General features: G+C 41.0%; 1 pseudogene; it reads right to left on the reverse strand.

The window, feature by feature from the left end:
• The window catches only part of LOC131899704 (polypyrimidine tract-binding protein 1-like), a 33,721-nt pseudogene extending 16,307 nt beyond the window's left edge, over window positions 1-17,414 (reverse strand).
• Window positions 17,415-20,980: the final 3,566 nt, after the last annotated feature.

A 20,980-nucleotide genomic window follows, 5' to 3' on the forward strand; every position in this document is an offset into this window, starting at 1 on the left:
TTCCATCTTGCTCTCAGACAGCATCTGCTGAGTTTAGGAGAGAGATCCTCAAATTAAACAAATGCAAAGTCAGGAGGGTTTCAAGTAACTCACACACTTCAAAGTTGTCCAAATAGCCCAGTCCTATTCAGCTCAGTCTTCTTGCTATTGTTTCCCAAATTACCTACACAACCTACATGAACAGGAGGCACTTAGAGACCCTGAATTAGAAATGTGGAGGCTCAAATTCACACACTCTGGCAGACTACCTGTCCCTGTCCCTGTCCCTGTCCCTACTGGCTCAGTTCTCTCAGATGCTCTTGATTTCCTCATAGCCACAAATGGCCTAAATTGGCTAGCTTAAGAAACTATATCTATTGACAATTTTTTATCTATTATAATTAGGGATATTGGCCAGTAATTTTTGTTACTCATGTCTTTACTTCGTTTTGGTATTAGATTTATACTTACTTTATTGAAGGAGTTTGGAAATGTTCCTTCTGTTTCTTATTTTTTTTAATAATTTATGAAGTATTGGTTGTAGTTCTTTGAAAGTCTAATATAATCCTTCTGTAAATCTATCTGAGCCTAGTTTTGTTTTAGCCTAAAGGCTGTTATTGCTGTTTCAATCTCCTTATTTATCACGGGTCTATTTAAGTTGTTGATCTCTTCTTGTGACTTTGGAGGTTTAGATGGATCTAGAAATTCATCCATTTCTTTAAGATTTTCTAATTTAATAGAGTATAGGTTTTTCAAGTATTCTCTTAGAATATTCTGAATTTCTAGCATCTGTTATAATGCTTTCCTGTTCATCTCTGATTCTGTTAATTCATTTAATTAATTTGGGTCTTTTCTCCTGCATTTTTTGGCTAACTATGCTAAAGGAAGTCAATCTTGTTTGTCTTTACAAAGAACCAGCTATTAGATCTATTGGTTCTTAGTTTATATTTCACTAATTTCTGCTCTAACTTTTATTATTTCATCCTGTCTGCCAAATTTGGATTTGGTTTGTTCTTGTTTTTCTGAATTCTTGAGTTGTATCAATAAGTCATTTCAAATACAGGCATAATAAAAATATCATCCATTAAGCAATTGACTTGCCGGGCGGTGGTGGCGCACGCCTTTAATCCCAGCACTCGGGAGGCAGAGCCAGGCGGATCTCTGTGAGTTCGAGGCCAGCCTGGACTACCAAGTGAGTTCCAGGAAAGGCGCAAAGCTACACAGAGAAACCCTGTCTCGAAAAACCAAAAAAAAAAAAAAAAAAAAAATTGACTTTATCACAGTGATGCAGGCATGATTCAACCTATGTAAGCCAATAAATCATATAGACTTAAAGATGGAAATTATATAATCATCTCAATAAATTGAGAAAAGGATTTAACAAAATCTAACATGCCTTCTTGATAAAAAAAATCCTAGAGGTGGTAAGACTGGAGGGAACATATCTCAACATGATAAAGGCTATATATGAGCCAACACATATAACTTGAGGCAATCCCATTAAACACAGGAACAAGGCAGGGCTGGCTACTGACCCCACTCCCTTTCAATATGTTGTTTGAAGAACTAGACAGTACCATTATACAAGAGAAGGATTTTAAAGGGATACAAATAGGAAAAGAAGTCAAATTATCTCTGTTTGTAGATGATGGGGTATTAAACATAAGAGATCCAAAAAATTCCATCATAAAACCTCAGAAATGTCCAACACTTTTGGCCAAGTGGAAGGACATAAAAATCAATTTACAGAAGTCAGTCACCAACTATGCTGAGAAAGACATCATGAAAACACTCCCAATCACAATACCGTCAAAAACGTAGGAATAAGTATAACCAAAGAGGTCAAAGACATCTACAAGGAAACCTTTAAATTGCTAAAGAAAGAGATTGAGAAAGGCACGTAGAAAATGGAACACCATCCCATGTTGAATTAACATTGTGAAAATGGCTACCCTACCAAAAGCAATTAACAGATTCCATGTAATGCCTATCAGAATCCCATGACACTCTTTACGTAAATAGAAGAGAATCCTAAAATTCAAACTGAAGCACAAAAGACTCTGGATAGCCGAAGCAATCCTGAGGGGAAAAAAAAAGGAAAATAAGAAAACAGCTCTGGAGGGATCATCATGCCAGATTTCAAGATGTATTATATAACTGTAATACTAAAAACAATGTGGTATGGACACAAAAAATACACGTGTAGATCAATGGGGAAAAAAACTCAAACATGAGTGGACAAAATTGTAGCCATCTGATATTTGACAAAGATTCCAAAATTACACACTGGAGGAAAGACTGCATCTTCAACCAATGGTGCTGGGGAAAATGAGTGTCCACATGTAAAAGGATGAAATTAGACCCATATCTGTAACCATGCACAAAAATCAGGTCCAGATGGAGGGAGACCTCAATTTAAAGCCCGAAATGCTGAAAATGCTACAAAAAAAAAGTCTAGGCAATACCCTATAAGATATAGGTGCAGGAAAGGATTTTCCAACTAGGACACCATGTACTTGGGAATTAAGGCCAGCAATTGACAAATGGAAACTCGTAAAACTAAAGGCTTCAGTACAGCAAAGGAACAATCAACCGGGTGAAGAGTAAGCCCACCAAATGGGAAAGAATCTTTGCCAGCTAGGCATCTGGTAGGGGATTAATATCCAGAATACACAAAGAACTCAAACAACAAAAAATTAAAAATGATCAACTTTAAAAATGGGCTCCAGGAGGACACCAGGAGATCATGGCCCCCACAATCAACTAAGCAGGGCTGGGAGGGGCTCACAGAGACAGAAGCGGCAGTCAGAGAACCTACATGGGTCTGCTGCACCAGGACTGATTCAGTCCCGTTCTGAATCACACGTGGCCAAAGTGAGACCCACAGACTACAAGGAGGTTGCTTGCAATGAGCGGAATCAGAGGAACTTCCTTTGATTTGGGAAATTCCCGCTGGAGGCACTCATAGAAGCCATGCCTAGGTACTGCAGTACATGCACAATGGCTGGAATCCTCACCATGGACTCCACACACACCTAAGCACAACATCGAGAACCCTGCACGGTCCTCTGCACCATCAGCTCCTCGTATCCCATCACCCCGTCACCAGCTGTGAGGCTGAGGCTTCCCAGTCTTTGCTGCCACAGCTGGGAAAGGGCAGCCCTGGGACCCTGCTCCTCTCTACACACTCAGCACTGCTGACCTCAGTGCCCCATGAGCACTGTGCTGGTGTGGGAAGAAGTAAGCCAGACCTCTGTCTTCAGGGAGCCCTCTAATCCCAACACTCTGCAGAAGGCCTGGAAATTGAAATGAGGGACACAATCCTCCCACAAACCAGGTACTTTGCAGTTGGAGTACTTGCTCACTGCAACTTAGTTGTTCATGAGGCTAAACCTTTCCCCGGCACTAGACAACTCACTTTTCTTTTTTATTCAAAGCTTTACTGTCCAGTTCAGCATCTACTCATCATATATGGCTATGTCAACTTCATTAAAGTGAAATGTTTTAAAAGAATGGGCTACAGATCTGAGCAAAGAGTTCTCAAAAGAAGAAATAAAAATGGTTAAGAAATATCTTTAAAAGTGTTTAACATCCTTAGCAATTAGAGAAGTGTAAATCTACCCCAGCCAGTGGCTAAGGTTAAGAAAACAACTAACAACTGCTGGAGGGGATGTCAGGAAAAGGGAAGCCTCATTCAGCTGTTGGTGGGATGGCAAACTGGTGGAGCCACTGTGGGAATCAGTGTGGAGAATCCTCAAACTGCAGAAACTAAGGATGACCAAGCTATAGAACTCCTTGACATATGGGAAGGGCTTGACATCCTAATCCACAGATACTTGCTGGGCCGTGTCCCCTGCTGCTGTACTCACAAGAGCCAGGAAATCGTAAACATGTTATTTCAGAAGGAAAGTAGAGCCAGCAATCTTTTCAAAATGTGTTGTGGGAAGCTTACATTTAATGGGGGCCGTGGAGGCATTTTTCTGTTTGAAGAGGCGTGGGACAGTCTCCAAGAGTTAAGAAATCCAGTCTCCTGAGGAGAGCTTACTATGCGCCTGACTCGGACATTTAAGAGACCCATAAGCCCCAAGCAGACATGATGTTCTGGAACTTTTCACTTACATATCATCTAAAAGGATTTTGGAAAACTGTATGTAATCTTGTGTGTGTTTTAACTGACATCTCAAATGTTTCTTGACGTTTAATTAGTTGCAGCCCATGGTAAACATTTCAAAACAACTGCCACATCTTATAAACACCATCAGACATTTTATCCGATTTCTTCTTGAACTTGATTTACATTACACTTTCCCCAAAGAATTTTATCTTCATGGATTTCTTTATGTGTGATATCATTTCTTGCCTCCCTATCATAGTCTCTGCAACAGAAATATACATATACTAAAAGGCTCCAAGTAACAAGGTTTTCTTCGATAAAATAATTACTGTGATAATTATTGTGTGAAATTGATCAAAACAACATAGATTAATAATTTACAGAATGTAGTATAAAACTGTTATTGGAAATGTAATCCTTAATGAGATAAACAGCTGTTTTGAAAGAATAGTTAATGTATCCATGGAGCACTGTGATCTTCTACTATAGTAAGACAGCAATTAAGCAGCACTGATTTTGTTTTCGTTCATATAGATTTCAGCACTGGGAAATAAATAAGTATATGAGAGTGAAGAGCATTTTGTTATCACAGTGTCGCTCGGTTATATGATCGCCTTCAAAACATCCTAAAATCCACGTGCTTGTCCATCATCAGAATTTCTCATGACTTAGCAGCTGCCAAATACACTGGACTCCTTTCTTCCATTTTGTCAAAAACAAAGATTTGGAAGTATGTGTCTCACAAAAGGATTTCTTTCCTAGGAATACAATCACTCACTTTCTCAACATTGAACCCAGTCTCTGCATTTCCTCACTGTCAACTGTCCAGCTGGAGGTTTTTGACACAACAGGGCAGTGAACTCTTATCAAATTTGGGATTGCTGTAAGGTTTGCTTTTATTTTATAAAAAGAAAACAGGTTGTGAAATGTATGGTGATGAAGGAGAACAGGTTTAGGAAATAATAAACACAGAAGTTTGAAAACACAGAAATTGATTTCCTTAAAATGAATCCCATATTCCCATGAACTATATGGATATATATATATATATATATATGTACATAAACATTTCAAAACAACTGCCACATCTTGTAAACACTGTCAGACATTTTATATCACATATATATATAGCTATGTTCACAATACACTTAGTGTAATTCCCAGATGGCCAATAAACTGACATCAAAAGTACACTTGATCTTCCAGAATGTTCTCTCCTGCATTTCTTGCCACTATTAAGAGAAGTATTCCTGAGTAGTAAGACTGATGGTCAGTGGTAGCTAAAACCCTGTGACCAAACAGAAAAGGGTGGTTGGTTGAAAACATTTCAGCCAATAATCCAGTTCCCTGTTTTCAGGGTCAGAGATTGTAGGGCCACTCTAATTTGCCTTTTGGCCAGCATCAGAACATGTTAAGAGTTAGTCCTCAACCCAAGTGTAGTGGTGCATGCCTTTAATCCCAGCACTAGAGAGGCAGAGTCAGGCGCATCTCTGAGTTCGAAGCCACCCTGGTCTACATAGTAAATTCTAGGACAACCAAAGCTACATAGTGAGACCTTGTCTCAACAAACACAAACAACAACAAAAAAGTCAGTCCCTCAGTGCTTTCACTCGTCAATGTCTATCAGTCCCTTCTCAAATCTTCCTAGAGCTCCTGTGTTGTTCTAGAAGGCTGTGCATTATAAGAACAGCTTTCCTTGCAGACAAACAGCATGTTCAACTTGTTTGTATCAGGTATCAAGATCAATTTACCAGTTCACAGCCCTTTCAAGAGTCTTTATCTACAGTTAAGTAAGACTTAGGATTTTTTTTCATGATAAATGAGAAGTCTCCTGCAGTCTACACACACACACACACACACACACACACACACACACACACACACACACAAAGATATTAATTGTGTTAGGGAATAGATATACTAATTTACTTCACAATATGGCTCTTGTTGTCTACGCATGTCCTATATAGACTTCACAATGAAAAATTCAATGAAGAAATATGTGCACATCATGAATGGTTAAGAGGGGCTAACTCTCACCTATGGCACCCCATTGGGTTGGTAAGGAGAAGACGGAGTCTACTGTCTTAGCAGTTTGCTTTTCATTTTATATGATGGTTGTTGTTTTTTATTTTCATATATTTGAAACTTAAAATGTCAAAATACAAGTTTAAATGTCATGATAAATGTTCTCAACAGTCCATATTTCTTACATATGGAAACATTCTTTTAAGGATCTTAGTACAATGGGCAATTGTTCATTTAATATCAAAATGATAGTGAAATAGACATAAACCAATGTCTAACAGCTCAGTGGGAGATACAATTTCCCAAACTAGAACCAAACAAAATGATAAAATACCAAATATTTGATTGATATACATTCCAATGAAAATAATTCATCCCAGCAGGCACTATAGTGACCTTTGACCCTGTTTGTCACATCAGCCTTCAGTCTCAAATGACAATTTGAAAATATCACTAGCAGAATTCTTTTCTGATTCCAAAATTGAAAGCAGTTTCCCAAGTGGCAAAATGAAATCTACCTCAATCATCTACAGCAGTGGTTCTCAACTTTCCTAATGCCTGAAACCCTTCAATACAGTTCCTCATGTTGTGGTGACCTCGACCACAAAATTAGTTTTCATTGTTACTTCATAACTATAATTTTGCCACTGTTATGAACCATAACATAAATATCTGATATGCAGGACATCTGATATGCAATCCCCGTTGAGAACCATTGGTCTACAATGTAACCGCTCCATTTGATACTATAAAGACTGCCAAACCTCTAAACATCACAGGTCCTTAACAGCAAAACCCCTGAAGCACTCCCATGACGCAGATAAAGTTTTATCTTCACTTGTGCAAGCCTTTTCTTGGGATAAAAGCCTATAAGGGAAATCTCTTCCAGCTCAGACTTCAGAAACAAGAACAAATTGTTGCAGAGACTTTCTTGTTCAGCTAGGATTAATGGGGGAAATACTCTCCTTTTAGCATAAATTGTTTAACTACAAACTTTGTGGATGCTTGTTTGAAGATGCAGACAATAACCAGAGGTGGAGCAAAGCACACAGACGTCTCAGGCAGAGGTCCTGTCTGTATTCTTCATAATAACCCTCAGATAGCATCCGACGTTCCTTCTGTTAACGTTGAAATAATTGTCACGCAATTGTTCTCTTCCTTTGGCATCTATGCAAGTTAAATTGAGCAATTAAAGGATTTTAAAATTTTTGTTGGCATCTGGTATTATTCATTTCTCATACATTCAAAAATCTGCTGGCTTTTTTTTAACAAATGGAGTTGAGAAAATCCTTAGTTTATCTGAAACAGCTTAATACTTCAATTCTGAAACTGAGGACTCCAAAATTCCGGACTATTTTTAAAAATCCATTAAGCATTGCCTACTTATGTCATGTTCTTGTCAATATCTCTTTAACAATAGAATTGCAAATGGAAGAAGACATGTCATTTAAGTAATTCTTGCCAGAAGGACTTGATCACATTTTTAAAAACAATGAAAAATTTATTCATTTATGTGTCAAAGCTATTCTTGAAAGAAGCATTTCTTACAAACAGGAAAAAAATGTGACTTGAAGTGGGTAAGTGTTTTAGCACTTGACATGACTATCTTTTAAGGGAGATTTCATGTCTTGAAGAATTTGATACTTCCACATTGATATTACTAAATATTCCTGAGCAAGTGGCATCATCTTGCGCAGTGATGAGGAAAGGCATAATTAGATCATGCTGCTGTTTCACGAATGGGCAACATATAAAAAATAAACAACATTGATAAAGAAATGCAATGTAAGTTGAGCAGTGGTGGCGCACACCTTTAATCCCAGCACTCGGGAGGCAGAGCCAGGCAGATTTCTGTGAGTTTGAGGCCAGCCTGATCTACAGAGCGAGATCTAGGACAGGCACCAAAACTACACAGAGAAACCCTGTCTTGAAAAAACAAATAGATAGATAGATAGATAGATAGATAGATAGATAGATAGATAGATAGATAGATAAATGCAATGTAAAAGTCAGGCATGGTGGTATATGCCTATCATCTCCAAGCTCAGCAGATGAAAGCAGGAGAACTGGGAATTTAAAGCAAGCCTGGGCTACATGAGATTCTGTCTCAAGCAAACAGAGGCTGGAAATACAGCTCAGTTTATAGAGCACTTGACCAGCATATAAAGCCCTGCAGTTGATCCCCAACACTGCATAAAACTAGAGTGATGCACGTGCCTGTAATCCTAGGGTTGGAGACAGGAGGGTAAGAAAGTCAAAGTCATCCTTGGCTACACAGCAAGTTCCAAGCCAATGGGCTACACGAAAGCCTGTCTCAAAGAGAAGGAGGGGGAGAAGGAAAGAAAGAAGGAAGGAAGGAAGGAAGGAAGGAAGGAAGGAAGGAAGGAAGGAAGGAAGGGATGGAGGGAAAGAGGGAGGGAGGGGGAAATGATGCAATCCTGAGAAATGGAAAACCAAGGATATGACTGTGCACTTTACTAAAGGAAATTTTATGAAGAATTGTTAGAGTTGTTAGCTTTATGGAAATTTGTGTCCAGTATAATAATTCATGATGCTACTAAAATCTAGCATGTTTTCTCACTTAGAAATATCAATTGAATAAAATGACAAAATTAATTAGATATGACCAAGGTAGCAGTTATTTCACAAGGTGAATGGAACACAGGCTATAACTGCAAGGCATTTTACAAGCACATTCTTCAAAACTAAAACTATTAAAAACAAGCCATTGCAGAAAAATAGTTAAAGAATTATGCACTTTACATGTATGTAGTTAACTTAGATAATCAACAAATAATTTTTCATGTAAATGCATCCCATGCAAGCATTTTTCTTTTATATCAATACAAATATGCATAAGCAATAAGAAGCCAAATTTAACAGGATCACTTGTATTTTTATTCAATAAATTCAACAATCCCATTCATAATGAGAATATGTCCCAGTCTAGTAGTCACAACAGAGAGCACACACTCAAAGAACTTTGGTATAAATGTAGCTCTGAGAAATTCCTTTCTTTGCCCTCTTGGAATTATGAAAACGATTTAGGGTCACAATGAACATACTGCGCGAATGTAGTGGGCTTGACTTTAAGGAATTGAAGAGTTTGCTTTAATTGAAAAGAAACACCTCTGTGGAACCATGCTTGAATGAAATGATGGGAAAACTCTGCTAGTTTGGGGAGGGCTGAGAAAGTCACTGGCTCCATGCAGAGCAGGGAGGGATAAGGAACAAAACACAAGAGAAGCTGGTTTTGAATGAGGAAGACTTCTTTTTTCTATCAAATTAAAAATGCATGCAGGGGCACTCAGAGAGAGAGATACAGAAGGCTATTGGGTATGTAGATCTGGAACTAGAGAAGAGAGGTCCATCTGTTATGAAGAACTGCTGGTAAAGGTATTGTAGTGATCAGTGGTATAGGCAATACCAAATACGTAACTGCCTCACTGACCGCAGAACCCCATCTCTGACGCTCCGACTGTTACTGTGTAACTGTGTGCATTAGAGGAAGGTCCTTGTCCAAGCCTGGCTGGCTTTCAAGGATCCTAGTGTGGACCAAGATAACTAGATTTGTTTCTAGTTCTGCCTGTGGAGCAGTGAAGGACTTGAGCCAAAGTAAGGATGACCACAAGTTTGAAATGAACAAAGGAAAACCTAGGCTGTGGACTGGAGTTCCTGATCAGATAGGTGCAGAGTAGCAAGCTGAGTTGTCAAGGCCTGGTTGGACCAAGCAGAATCAGATTGAGAGATATCCTCGTATGTACTGGGTAGAGTAATGGACTTGTAATGGGCCAGGCCACAACAAAAAGTGTGTGTCTCTGGGTGTGACTTGAACAGTCCCCAAAAGGAGCAGAACAGAAGTAAAGGGCTCTTGAGGTGAGTATGTGGTGGCCTGCTTGCTACATGCGGGCAGCACTTCAGGGTGAGATTTCAGTTCGTGTGGGCTTGCTCAGGGATCAAGTTTCAAGGAGGAAGATTTGTTTTCTGAGATGTGCTTCTCTATGTTGTAGCTAGAGTTTTCCTGCCTTGCCCACAGTCAGGACAAATCTCTCTCACCTGCCATTCCCACAGCCCCTCAGACCCAACCAAGTAAACACAGAGACTTATATTGCTTACAAACTGTATGGCCGTACCAGGCTTCTTGCTAACTGTTCTTTATATCTTAAATTAATCCATTTCTATAAATCCATACCTTGCCACGTGGCTTGTGGCTTACCGGCATCTTCACATGCTGTTTGTCATCGTGGCGGCTGGCAGTGTCTCTGACTCAGCCTTCCACTTCCCAGCTTTATTCTCCTCCTTGTCCCGCCCATACTTCCTCCTGCCTGACTACTGGCCAATCAGTGTTTTATTTACCAACCAATCAGAGCAACACATTTGCCATACAGAACATCCCACAGCACTATGTAGTCCAACAGGTATTGAATTTGTGGTGACTCCTGCCTCCGTTTCCCATGTGCTGGATTACAGACATGTGCCACCCTGCACAGCTTAAGGAAGATGTTGTATTGGAAAATTTTTCAGAAATCAGTATGTCTGGGTTGCCATAGAGATATAGGATGTCAAAGTTGCAAAGTATCACCAAGTCAAGTCCTTGGTTTCCAGATGAAGGGCTAAGATGGCTCACCATTCCTTCATACACACTCACTAACGTCAGTTTAGTTTTAGGCAGCATTTGGGAAGTATAAGGGGCACAGATGATTCAGACATGTTCCTTCCTGTAAGCAAGTCATAGAGTTGAGGGTGAGCCACAGGAGACCATTTTAATCACAGCCTAACTCTGAATCTCCAATTGGAGACTACATACTTAGGCCTTCCTCATTCATGAATCAGCCATTTTCCCATTCATTACAGCAGCATGTGTACATATACATTACCCATACATGTATTGCAGGCATATGTCACCACAACTAGCTTTTTTAAAACACCCTTTTATCTACTCCACACTGCACAGACATGCAATCAGTGGGTGGCAGGCATTACTGTCTCAGCTTCTGGACTCCCTGTTGATTTTGACAAAGTACATTTGACTGGGAAGCTTGCACGTTTGTTCTCACAGGAAATGGTCATCCTTGCAACCACTCTGGGCTCCCACTCCATCTGCCAAAGCAGTGACAACTTCAGCTGGCAGCCATTGTTAAAAGAACTATTGTCGCTAGACAGTGGTGGCACATGCCTTGGATCCCAGCACTCAGGATGCAGAGCCAGGCAAATCTCTGTGAGTTTAAGGCCAGCCTGGTCTACAGAGTGAGTTCCAGGATAGTCAGGGTAGTTACACAGAGAAACCCTACCTTGGAAAAAAAATAAACAAACAAACAAACCAACAAAGCCATCTGTGTACACAAGAAATGAGACTGTACTGCTAAGTGATACAGAAGTCTTTGGGGATTATTCCCATCTCATTTTTATTGTATGCACATTGCTAGGTGGAAACTGAGCCTGGAGTTTGAGGGAGCGAAGGTTTACACCATGATCACACAAGCAAAGAAATTTACTCACTCTCCATAGGCTGAGACCAAACAGTAAGGCGGGCAGGCGTCTTACCAGGACTGTAGGCCATAGCGGGTGGGGCGAAGCGAGGAACTGCTTTCTAGAAGTTGCCCACAGGACAGTTACAGGGCTGCTTCTACGGGGTGAGCCATAGGGTAGTTGAGGGCTACTTACAAGAACTTACCTATAGGGCAGTTAGGAGGCTGATTGCAAGAACTTGTAAGGTAATTATGGGCTGGCTCCAAGGAGTTATCTGTAGAGCAGTTACAGACTACCCAAGGAGGAGTGCACAAAACAGTTGAATTTCCCTTATTTGTCCCTTAGCTGGCTCAGCAGACACATGTCACAGGATAGACACAGCACTTTTTTATTTTAATATAATTTTTAGTGATTCTTTAGGAATTTCATATCATGCATCTCAACCCAATCACTTCCCAGTCCATCTGTATCCGCCCTTCACCCTTGTAGTGTCCCCGCACAAAGGAAAATGTAAAAAGAAATGGTAAAAATAAAATACAAAGAAGAAATAAAAATAAGAATATTAATTAAAAAAACAAAAATAAACAAAAAATAAACCCACTTCGCTCCTCCGTCTTTCCCACCTCTCCATCGCCTTTTCATTCGTCTTAGTGGCCCTGGGAGCTGTGGTGTGTCATGCAGTAGACCCTTTTATGCAAACAACTTCACTTGCAAATGTTCTTTGGGACACAGTACTTTTCCACTTAGCCAAGACTCAAAGACAGCGTCAAGGCAAGAGGGAGGCATTTTTAGTTAACAAAGATATTGTTGGGTCCTCTCAATCCTCCTCTTGGATTTGGAAATTCACCTTAATTGGGGTGTGAGGCCGAAGATTAACCTTCTCTGGCTGCTTTCTGGTGACCAGGGATGTAGGGCTATCCTCCCCATGCACATAGGGGAAATTTTGGAGAGAAGGGTTAATACTGGACTGTGGTGCTGGAGTTTAACCCTCAATGCTATAGACCCCTGAAAGACTTTGAATTTTTCCTTATGAAAGCCAAAAGGGTAAAAGGCAGGATAAAGAACAAGACAGGAATGGAGCCTGGGAAGGGAGTTAACCAAGAAAACCAAGACCAAATATTTGACTTCCACTTGAACCAGTATGAACCTCAATTTTTGTAGTTTTCTAGATTATTGGCCTTTTAAATGACGGCCTCAAGGCTCTGCAGTTCCTGCCCAGTTTCACTGACACAAAAACATCTCCTTGTAGCACTGCACGGATCCCACCTTTGTTGGCTGTTAGCAAATCTAGGGCCAGTTTGTTTTAGGTACCATCCCTAGCAGACTTTGTGTTCCGCTGTCTTTGTATTCCTTGTGCTGACAAAGTGAGCTTTCTTACGTGTTGGCTTGTAGACAGGGAAAGTTTTGTTTGGACTGAGTGCCGAGACCCAAGCCAGACAGCGCCTCTGAGAAGAGTACTGAGACCTAGCTCGTTTGCTTCCAGAGACCATCAGGCATCGGTTTTTCTTCAAGGGTTTGTGAAGGGGCAGTTGGGTGGGGCAGATATCAGATAAAGCAGTGTGCAGAATCCCTGACAAGTGGTAGAGAGACACAAAATGCTTCAGTTCCACAAAGAAAGTAGACTCAAGGGGGTAAATCAAGCCAAGTAGAGATTAGCAGTACCCTGCGTGGGCAGAGGGTGATGGGAAAGGCTTTGGAATAGGAAATCAAGTCCTCCTATGGCTGTAGCTCCAGTGGAGGGACATTGGAGGTGCTATGTTAGATTTAAGAGTCTGGGTAGAAAGAGGGAGGAAAAAACCCTCTGGTGACATCTAGTCCCAAGCATGAGTTAGCTTCTCTTCTACACTATTTCTTACCATTAGTAGGCTGTATTGTCTGGTTGGAAAAAGAAGGTACTGTCATAAAAACCCATCAGCCTTGTAGTTGTGGGACAATGTGTTTTTGCGTTGTTCACAACTCAAATGGGTTAAATTGCTGTGTTTGTAAAGGTAGCTGTCCCTGACTGTGGTCTTCCAGTCTTTTTATAGTCTAGGGGTTGCTTGAGAGTTTTGAGAGTTTAAAGGCTATAATGTGGGAACTGAAGGTTTTATGGAATATTAGGAGGGGCCAGAGTAGGAGGTTTTAATACAAATGGCAGCTGATTGGGTCAATCTTAACCTGAAGAGTACTGGTCCATATTCTGGTATGGATTTACGGCAGTGAGTGAAGATTTGAACTTTCACACTAAAAATAGTGCTGCTTTTATGGCTTTTGTCTGAATATGAAAGGCGTCATCAATAATAATCCAATTTAAAAGATTTACTGAGTCCCTTAGAGATGTGACAGCATAGACCAACAATCTCTGTATGTAGAATTCTTTTCCTTGTTTGTCTGTGTGTTTACATGTGGGTGGAAGTGGACACAGTTTGTGAGAGAGAATGAGTATGGATGTGGATGTGGATGTGGATGTGGATGTGGATGTGGATGTGAGGGTGCATGTGGGAGTCAGAGGTCAACCTTGGGTGTCATTCCTCAGGAGCTTCCCACCTTCTTTTCCTTGGAAAAGCTCTTTCCCTAGAACCTTGGGCTCACCACTAGACTAGCTGGCCAGTAAGCCCAGGGATCCACCTATCTACACCTTCACAGTGTTGGGGTCACAAGCACGCACCTCACCTACCCACTCCACCTATGGTGTCTGTGATGTCTACTCTTGTCAATTTGACTGCATCTGGAATTAACTAAAACCCAAGTGACTGGGCATATCTGTGAGGAATTTTTTCTGTTTGTTTGTTTGTTTGTTTGTTTGGTTGGTTGGTTGGTTGGTTGGTTTGGTTTTTCGAGACAGGGTTTCTGTGTATCTTTGGCTGTCCTGGAACTCACTCTGTAGACCAGGCTGGCCTTGAACTCAGAAATCTGCCAGCCTCTGCCTCCCAAGTGCTGGGATTAAAAGTGTGTGCCACCACTGCCAGGCAGGACTTTTTTTTTTCTTAATTAAATCATTTGAAGTGAGAAGGCTGAGTTCTAATCTAGATCTTTTGAGATGGGAAGATCCACCTTGAATCTGGGCCACACCTTCTGCTGGCAGCCTATACGAAAGGCATGGGAGAAAGAAGCTTCCTCTCTCTGCCTGTTCGCTCTCACTCTCACTGGCAAGTCCATTTCATCACCAGCACTAGAGCCCACTTCTTCAGGATTCCAGAATATACTGACGACCAAATGAGACATCCAGCCTTGTGGACTGAGCAACTACTGGATTCTTGGACCTTTTTGGACCACATCTTCACTATTCATTTGTCAGTTAAAGGACATTGAGTTTGTTTCTATTTCTTAGCTATAGAGAAACAGTGACCATGGCTGAGCAAGGATCTGTGGAGTAGGATGCCCCTTGGGCATATGCCTAAGGGGTGGTATAGCTGGGTTATTTGGTAGATTTAGTTTTAGCTTTTTGGGGATTCTCCACACTGACTTCCAGAGTGCTTATACCAGTTTGCACTCCTACCGACAGTAAATGAGGGTTCCTCTTTCTCCACCAGCATTCGTTGTGGATGGTTTGGTTAACCTTACCCATCCTGACTGGTGTGAGATGAAATGTCCAAGTTGTTCTCATTTGTATTTCCCTAATTGCTAAGGACAGTGCACATGTTTTGAGGTATTTAGCTATTTTTTACTTCTTCTGTTGAAATTCTCTATCTTCATCCCCAGCCCACTTTTTAATTGGGTTGTTTGTTTCCTTAACTCTTTGTTCTTTGAGTTCCTCCTATATTCTAGATATTGATCCTCTGTCAGATGTGTATCTGACAGAGATTCTCTCCCATTCTGTGGGCTTCCTGTTCACTTTATTGTTTCCTTAGCTGAACAGAAGCCTTTTAGTTTTATAAGGTCCCTGTTGTCAGCTGCTGACCTTGATCCCCAAGCAAATGTAGTCCTGTTCAGAAAGTCCTTTGTAGAGCACTCCATATGTTTACTTCTAACAATTTCCATGTTTTAGGTTTCAAATTGAAGTTCTTGGTGCACTTGGATCTAATTTTTGTGCAGGGTGATAGATATGAGTCTAATTCCATTCATCTTCATGTGGGCAGACTGTCTTCTTTCAAGCACCACTTGTTGAAGATGCTGTCCTTTCTCCAGGGTGGTTTTTCCCTCTTTATCAAATATCAGATGGCTGTAGTTATCAGTACTCATGTTTGGCTCTTCTATTTGGTTCCATTAGCAAACACGTCTGTCTTGACGGCAGTACCATATTGGTTTTGTTACTGTATATCTCTAATATATCTTGACTTCTGGAAGAGCAGTCGTTCTTTTTGTTCAGGATTGCTTTAGTTATCCAGAGTCTTTCCTGGTTCCATATGAATATTAGAATATTTTTTTCTATTTCTGTGAAGAATGTTGTGGGGATTTTGACTGGGATTTCACTGAATCTGTAAATTGCTTTTGGTAGGATTGTCGTTTTTGCACTATTAATTCTACCAATCCATAAACACAGTGTATCTTTCCACTTCCTAGTGTCTTTCTCAATCTTGTTCTTCAGACATTTGAAGTTTTAGTATAGAGATCTTTCACATCCTTGGCTAGGTTTATTCCAAGATATTTCATTTCTTTGATGCTGTTGTAAATGAGAGTGTGTCCATGATTTTATTCTCGGTGTACTTGTTTTTGATATATAGAAAGGTTGTTATTGTTTTTTGTAAGTTGATATCATACCCTGCCAATTTGCTAAAATTGTTGGTGGTTTCTAGAAGTTTTCTGGTGGAATTTGGAGAACCCTTATGTACAATGTCATCATCTGAAAATTCAGATGCTTTTTAAAGTGACTTGGAATGACAGAAGCTGTTGTATACCCACCAGCAACCAGATGGTGGACTTGAAGGATACTCGTGGGCAGTGGTTCTTGCCCAGGTTGTGGGTGTACAGCTTGGCTGGTGCCTTCACGGCCTCCTCCAACAAACTCATCTGGATCAGAGCCATCCAGTGGTCCTTCTGGTGGAGGTGATGGTCAGAGAGTTCAGGATGTAGTGGATGAGGCAGAGAGCAAGGATCAGGGACTGCAATCACTGGAAGATGTTTAAGCCCTTGGTCATGTCCCTGTTGCTTGAGAAGAGGTTCTTGAGGACTTCCTTCTGACACTCAGGGAGGTATATTGGAGAGGTACAGAAGAGAACAAAGAGAAGTGCTTTTAGTATTTGGAGGCCAGCTTCTTCAAGCAGTGCAGTGGTGAGCGTCGGAATCCTTGATGAAGCCCCGGTCTTCCTGGCCTTCATGAGGCAGCAACATACTTGGGCGCTCTGATGTCGCAATGCACGCTGGCTTCCCATTCAGCTTGTGCTTCTTCAAGATGGCTCATGGCCAGCTGGGCCTGGCTGCTGTCTTCCCTCTGCACCAGTATATTCTCCGCCTTGTTGAACAAGATCTTCATCTGCTTCACGTAACCATAGATACCGAAGCGAATAAAGGGGTTTGGGTATGTGACGCTCGGTGTTCCCGTTGTTGACCAGCAAGATTGAATCCCTGGCACCGGTCAGGCTTGAAATCGCAATGCAGCCTGCTACACACTACAACTACTGCCAACGACATACCTGGTGGGGCTTGAAGGGGAGACAATAAGCAGACATTAGGGTAAAAAAGGACAAGGCTGCAGCCATGGCCTGGTCCACAAGCGTTGTCTGTCGTTCCCACCCCCACCCCACCCACCACCCACCCCCCGCTCCCCAAGGCAGGCCTTGGAGAGTATAGTCATGACTCTTGGACTTAATGTTGCAGATGGTGTCTTAGTTGCGATTCTGATGTTGTGATAAAACAGCATGACCAAAAGCAATGCGGAGAGAAAAGGCTTACACATCTCCGTCATGTAGGGCAGTCAGGGCAGGAACACGGATCCAGAAACTGAAGCGAAGGCTATGGGGAAATGCTGCTTACTGGCCTTCTTCACGGCTTTCTCAGCCTGCTTTCTTATAGAACACAGGACCACCCAGGGTCACTGGGTAGCAGAGATTTTCCCATGATGATTCTGAGTATGAGGCTCTGGTCAGCCATCACCATCTTGGTGTCCATGGCCTAGTAGAGGTCATGAAGGCCAAGTTTCCCAAATGTACCAAGTTCACCACCTGCAGGGCCACCTGGGCACACACATTGTTTGGGGAGCTGTTGTTCTTGAGTACCTTGTGATTGGAGAACTAGACGGAGTTGGCTGCAGCACACCACTGATGTGTAATTGATCGTGGTGTTGGCAGTTTCCTGCGTGGTCATCTCAGTGAACGGTTCTTCCCCTTCAGTATGAGAAGGCTGGTGAACTTCCCAAACAGCTGTGTTGGGTGTGGTGGTGCATAGCTACACTCCCCCCACTTGGGAGGCAGGGGGGTTAGGATTTCAAAGTCATCCTCAACTACATCTTCTCTCAAAAAAGCAACCCACACAAGAAACAATTCAATATTTAGACCAGGATAAGATAGTTTCTGTCCTAAGGTTACACCATATGTAATTTTTGAATATTTGAAATGTTTCATGCATGGCCCTAAATTATTTGAGTTTTTATTCCATCATGAGACATCCACTATTTCCTTGTTTAAAAGCTATTATCTGAGCAAAATCCAGCTTCAGAGACAAAGCTGACCTAAAATTTCCAGTAACCAGATGTGATCGAATTCTCATGATCATCTATGACTCACAATTATCAAAAAAGTACCTAAAAAGTATCTTTTTAGGAAACAATTCTGAAAATTAATTTTGTTTGAGCTTATTTGACAATATTTTGTTAATGGTATCTTTTTTAAAAACATATTTACATAAAATAAAATTGTTTTGTCTTAAATTAAATAATTGTAACAGCTGCCCTTATTTTTTTTCATAGCTTGTTTCTCAAGGAAATGAGAAGAGTGTTAGGTTCAGTCAAGTTTTGAATGAAGATGACTAGAGAGATGAAGGTAACAATGTCAGGAGTTCCAGGCCAAGCAGAGCTACATAGGAAGTTGGAGGCCAACCTGAACTACATGAGACCCTGTCTGAAAAAGACCAAGAAAGATGTCTAAAGCTCCTGGCATTGTTGCTAGTGGTTTCTCCAGGTGGGGATGTTGCTATTGTTTTGCCTAGCTCAGGCCTTGTTACGTTTAGCTTGAGATGGGAAGCAGCATGAAATATCTACATGTGGTTATGTCATTTACATGATAGACTAAAGATGGCTCGCTGCATAATAATATTCTAGACACAAGGAAGAAGATACAAGTACACATGGATTCAACTTCCGGTTGTTCAACAGGGATTCTTCGTGCTTGCAATCTCCTAAGTTGTCTTGAAGGAACTGTATTTTCTGTTCCTCAGAGTGTCAGTGCAATATTATCATATTATTTTACTCACTCATCCATAGACTTTTCTAACAGATGTGTAGTTTTTCTGTATGCTAATTGCACTTGGTGAAAGTGTGTCTTTGACCCTGAACACCAGCTTGACTTTCCTCTAGTTTCTAGGTTAGTTATTTGGAATATGAATCTTCCATAGAATATGTCATTCTTCTATAAAATCATACGATTTGTCTGCCAGTGGGACAATAAGAATTTCAAGTACAAATTTGCCAACGTAAACCGAGTTATGCAGCAGGGCTTCCATACTTGTGTTTTACCCATAGGAGCGAAGGATGATTCTCACAGTGATTATCAGGGGTAAATCCCCCTGTGTTTCTGGCAAGGAGAACAGAAGAGAAGACATTTTGGAATGTGCCAGAGCATTCTGTTCTTTAACAGGGATTTCCAGAAAGTCAAACTGTTTTACCAGAGCCCAAGCTATTGATGTTTCACGAGGGTCCAGCAACCTGAAGGAAGGAAAATGCCAAACTCCTGTTCCCTTTGTGAGGAAGGAAATGTCAAACTTCAAAGTTTAAAGACAGGCTCACAAAAAGACTGAAATCTAATCATAGGAATTGACTACGTGTGTCCTCCCCACTCCTCACTTGACCACCACAACCCTGAAGGACTGTTTACAGAAGTTATACCCAGTTTTACAAGGCACGCTGAAACAAAAAGAGAAACGCACATTGAAGAGACAGGAAATTTAAGAAACAGACTCGGATATGGCAAGGATGTTGGTATTGTTAAACCAGAAATTTAAGACATTTATAACTAATAAGTTTTGACAGTCAGTTGTGCATACCAGCTTTGATGGGAACAAAGGATGCCCAGACATCTGATTAGATCTTACTCTAGAAAGATGCTTTTGGAAGTGAAGGATGTTTTCATGATCTTGATTGTGATGATAGATTTTTATGAATATATACAAATGTTAAAACCACAAATGGTACACTTGAAAGATGTGTAGTTATTTATAAGCGAATTACATTTCAGTAAGCAGCATAATTGTTCTAATAGAAGCAAGTTTCTCATAATCAAAGGAGGGATTCACTGTGTATGTATTGCAATAGAAGATTGATTCAGAATTGGAGTTACTGGTGTAACCCAGGAGAGAAAATGACAGAAACAGAGATGAAGATGTGTACACAGAGACACGTGCACGTGGATTCTCTTTATTCCCTGAAGAGAGCTTGAAGCAATGGCACCCCACAACATACCTAGTACTGGTACTAGTATTTATGGGTTTTTGTATTTTGCTTTGTTTCTGAGACAGGGTCTCATTTAGTCCAGGCTGGCCTGGAATTTGTTATGTGGTCATGACTAGCCTTGAACTCCTGATCTTCCTGCCTCCATCTCCCAACTGCTGGGCTAATAAGAAAGTGCCACCATACCTGGAGTACTAGTGCTTATAAATACCATTTTATGCTAGACAAAATGGGAGTTGCAGGAAGTACTCAGAGAATAATGGAAGCATGTGAAAGGACCACAGGAACTAATTTGAAGGGTCTCCCATTTACCAGGTCTGGAAAATCAAAGCATCAAAATATATGGTGATAGAATCCAATTATATCACATTTAACAAAACAATAAACCACAAATCAGTATAAATAAACACAAGTTTTTTATGAAACCATAGTTTCAAATTATCCTCCAAGAAAATGCTTCCATTTATTTATTTTGTGTTGGGGGAGGGTACTGGGTGTGCGCGTGCCATGGCACAAGTGTTGAAATCAGGGGACATTGTGCAAGTTGGTCCTCTCCTTCTAGCATATGGGGCCTGGGGATCAAACTCAAGGGGTTAGGCTTTGAGGCAAATGCCTTTCCTCACTGAGCCATCTCACCAACCCCCAAACTCTTTTTTTGCTTTTGTTTTTGTTTTTTGAGACAGAGTTTCTCTGTCTAGTTCTGGCTGTCCTGGATCTCACTCTGTAGACCAGCCTGGCCTCAAACTCACAGAGATCCGCCTGCTCCACCTCAGTGCTGGGATTAAAGGCATGTGCCACCACCCGGCTGTGCCCCCAAACTCTTAATGATTGCAAACATTACCATAGAAAATCCTGGTATATTCCATGTATAT

This window comes from Peromyscus eremicus, chromosome X, assembly GCF_949786415.1.
Source record: "Peromyscus eremicus chromosome X, PerEre_H2_v1, whole genome shotgun sequence".
NCBI classification, from domain to species: domain Eukaryota; kingdom Metazoa; phylum Chordata; class Mammalia; order Rodentia; family Cricetidae; genus Peromyscus; species Peromyscus eremicus.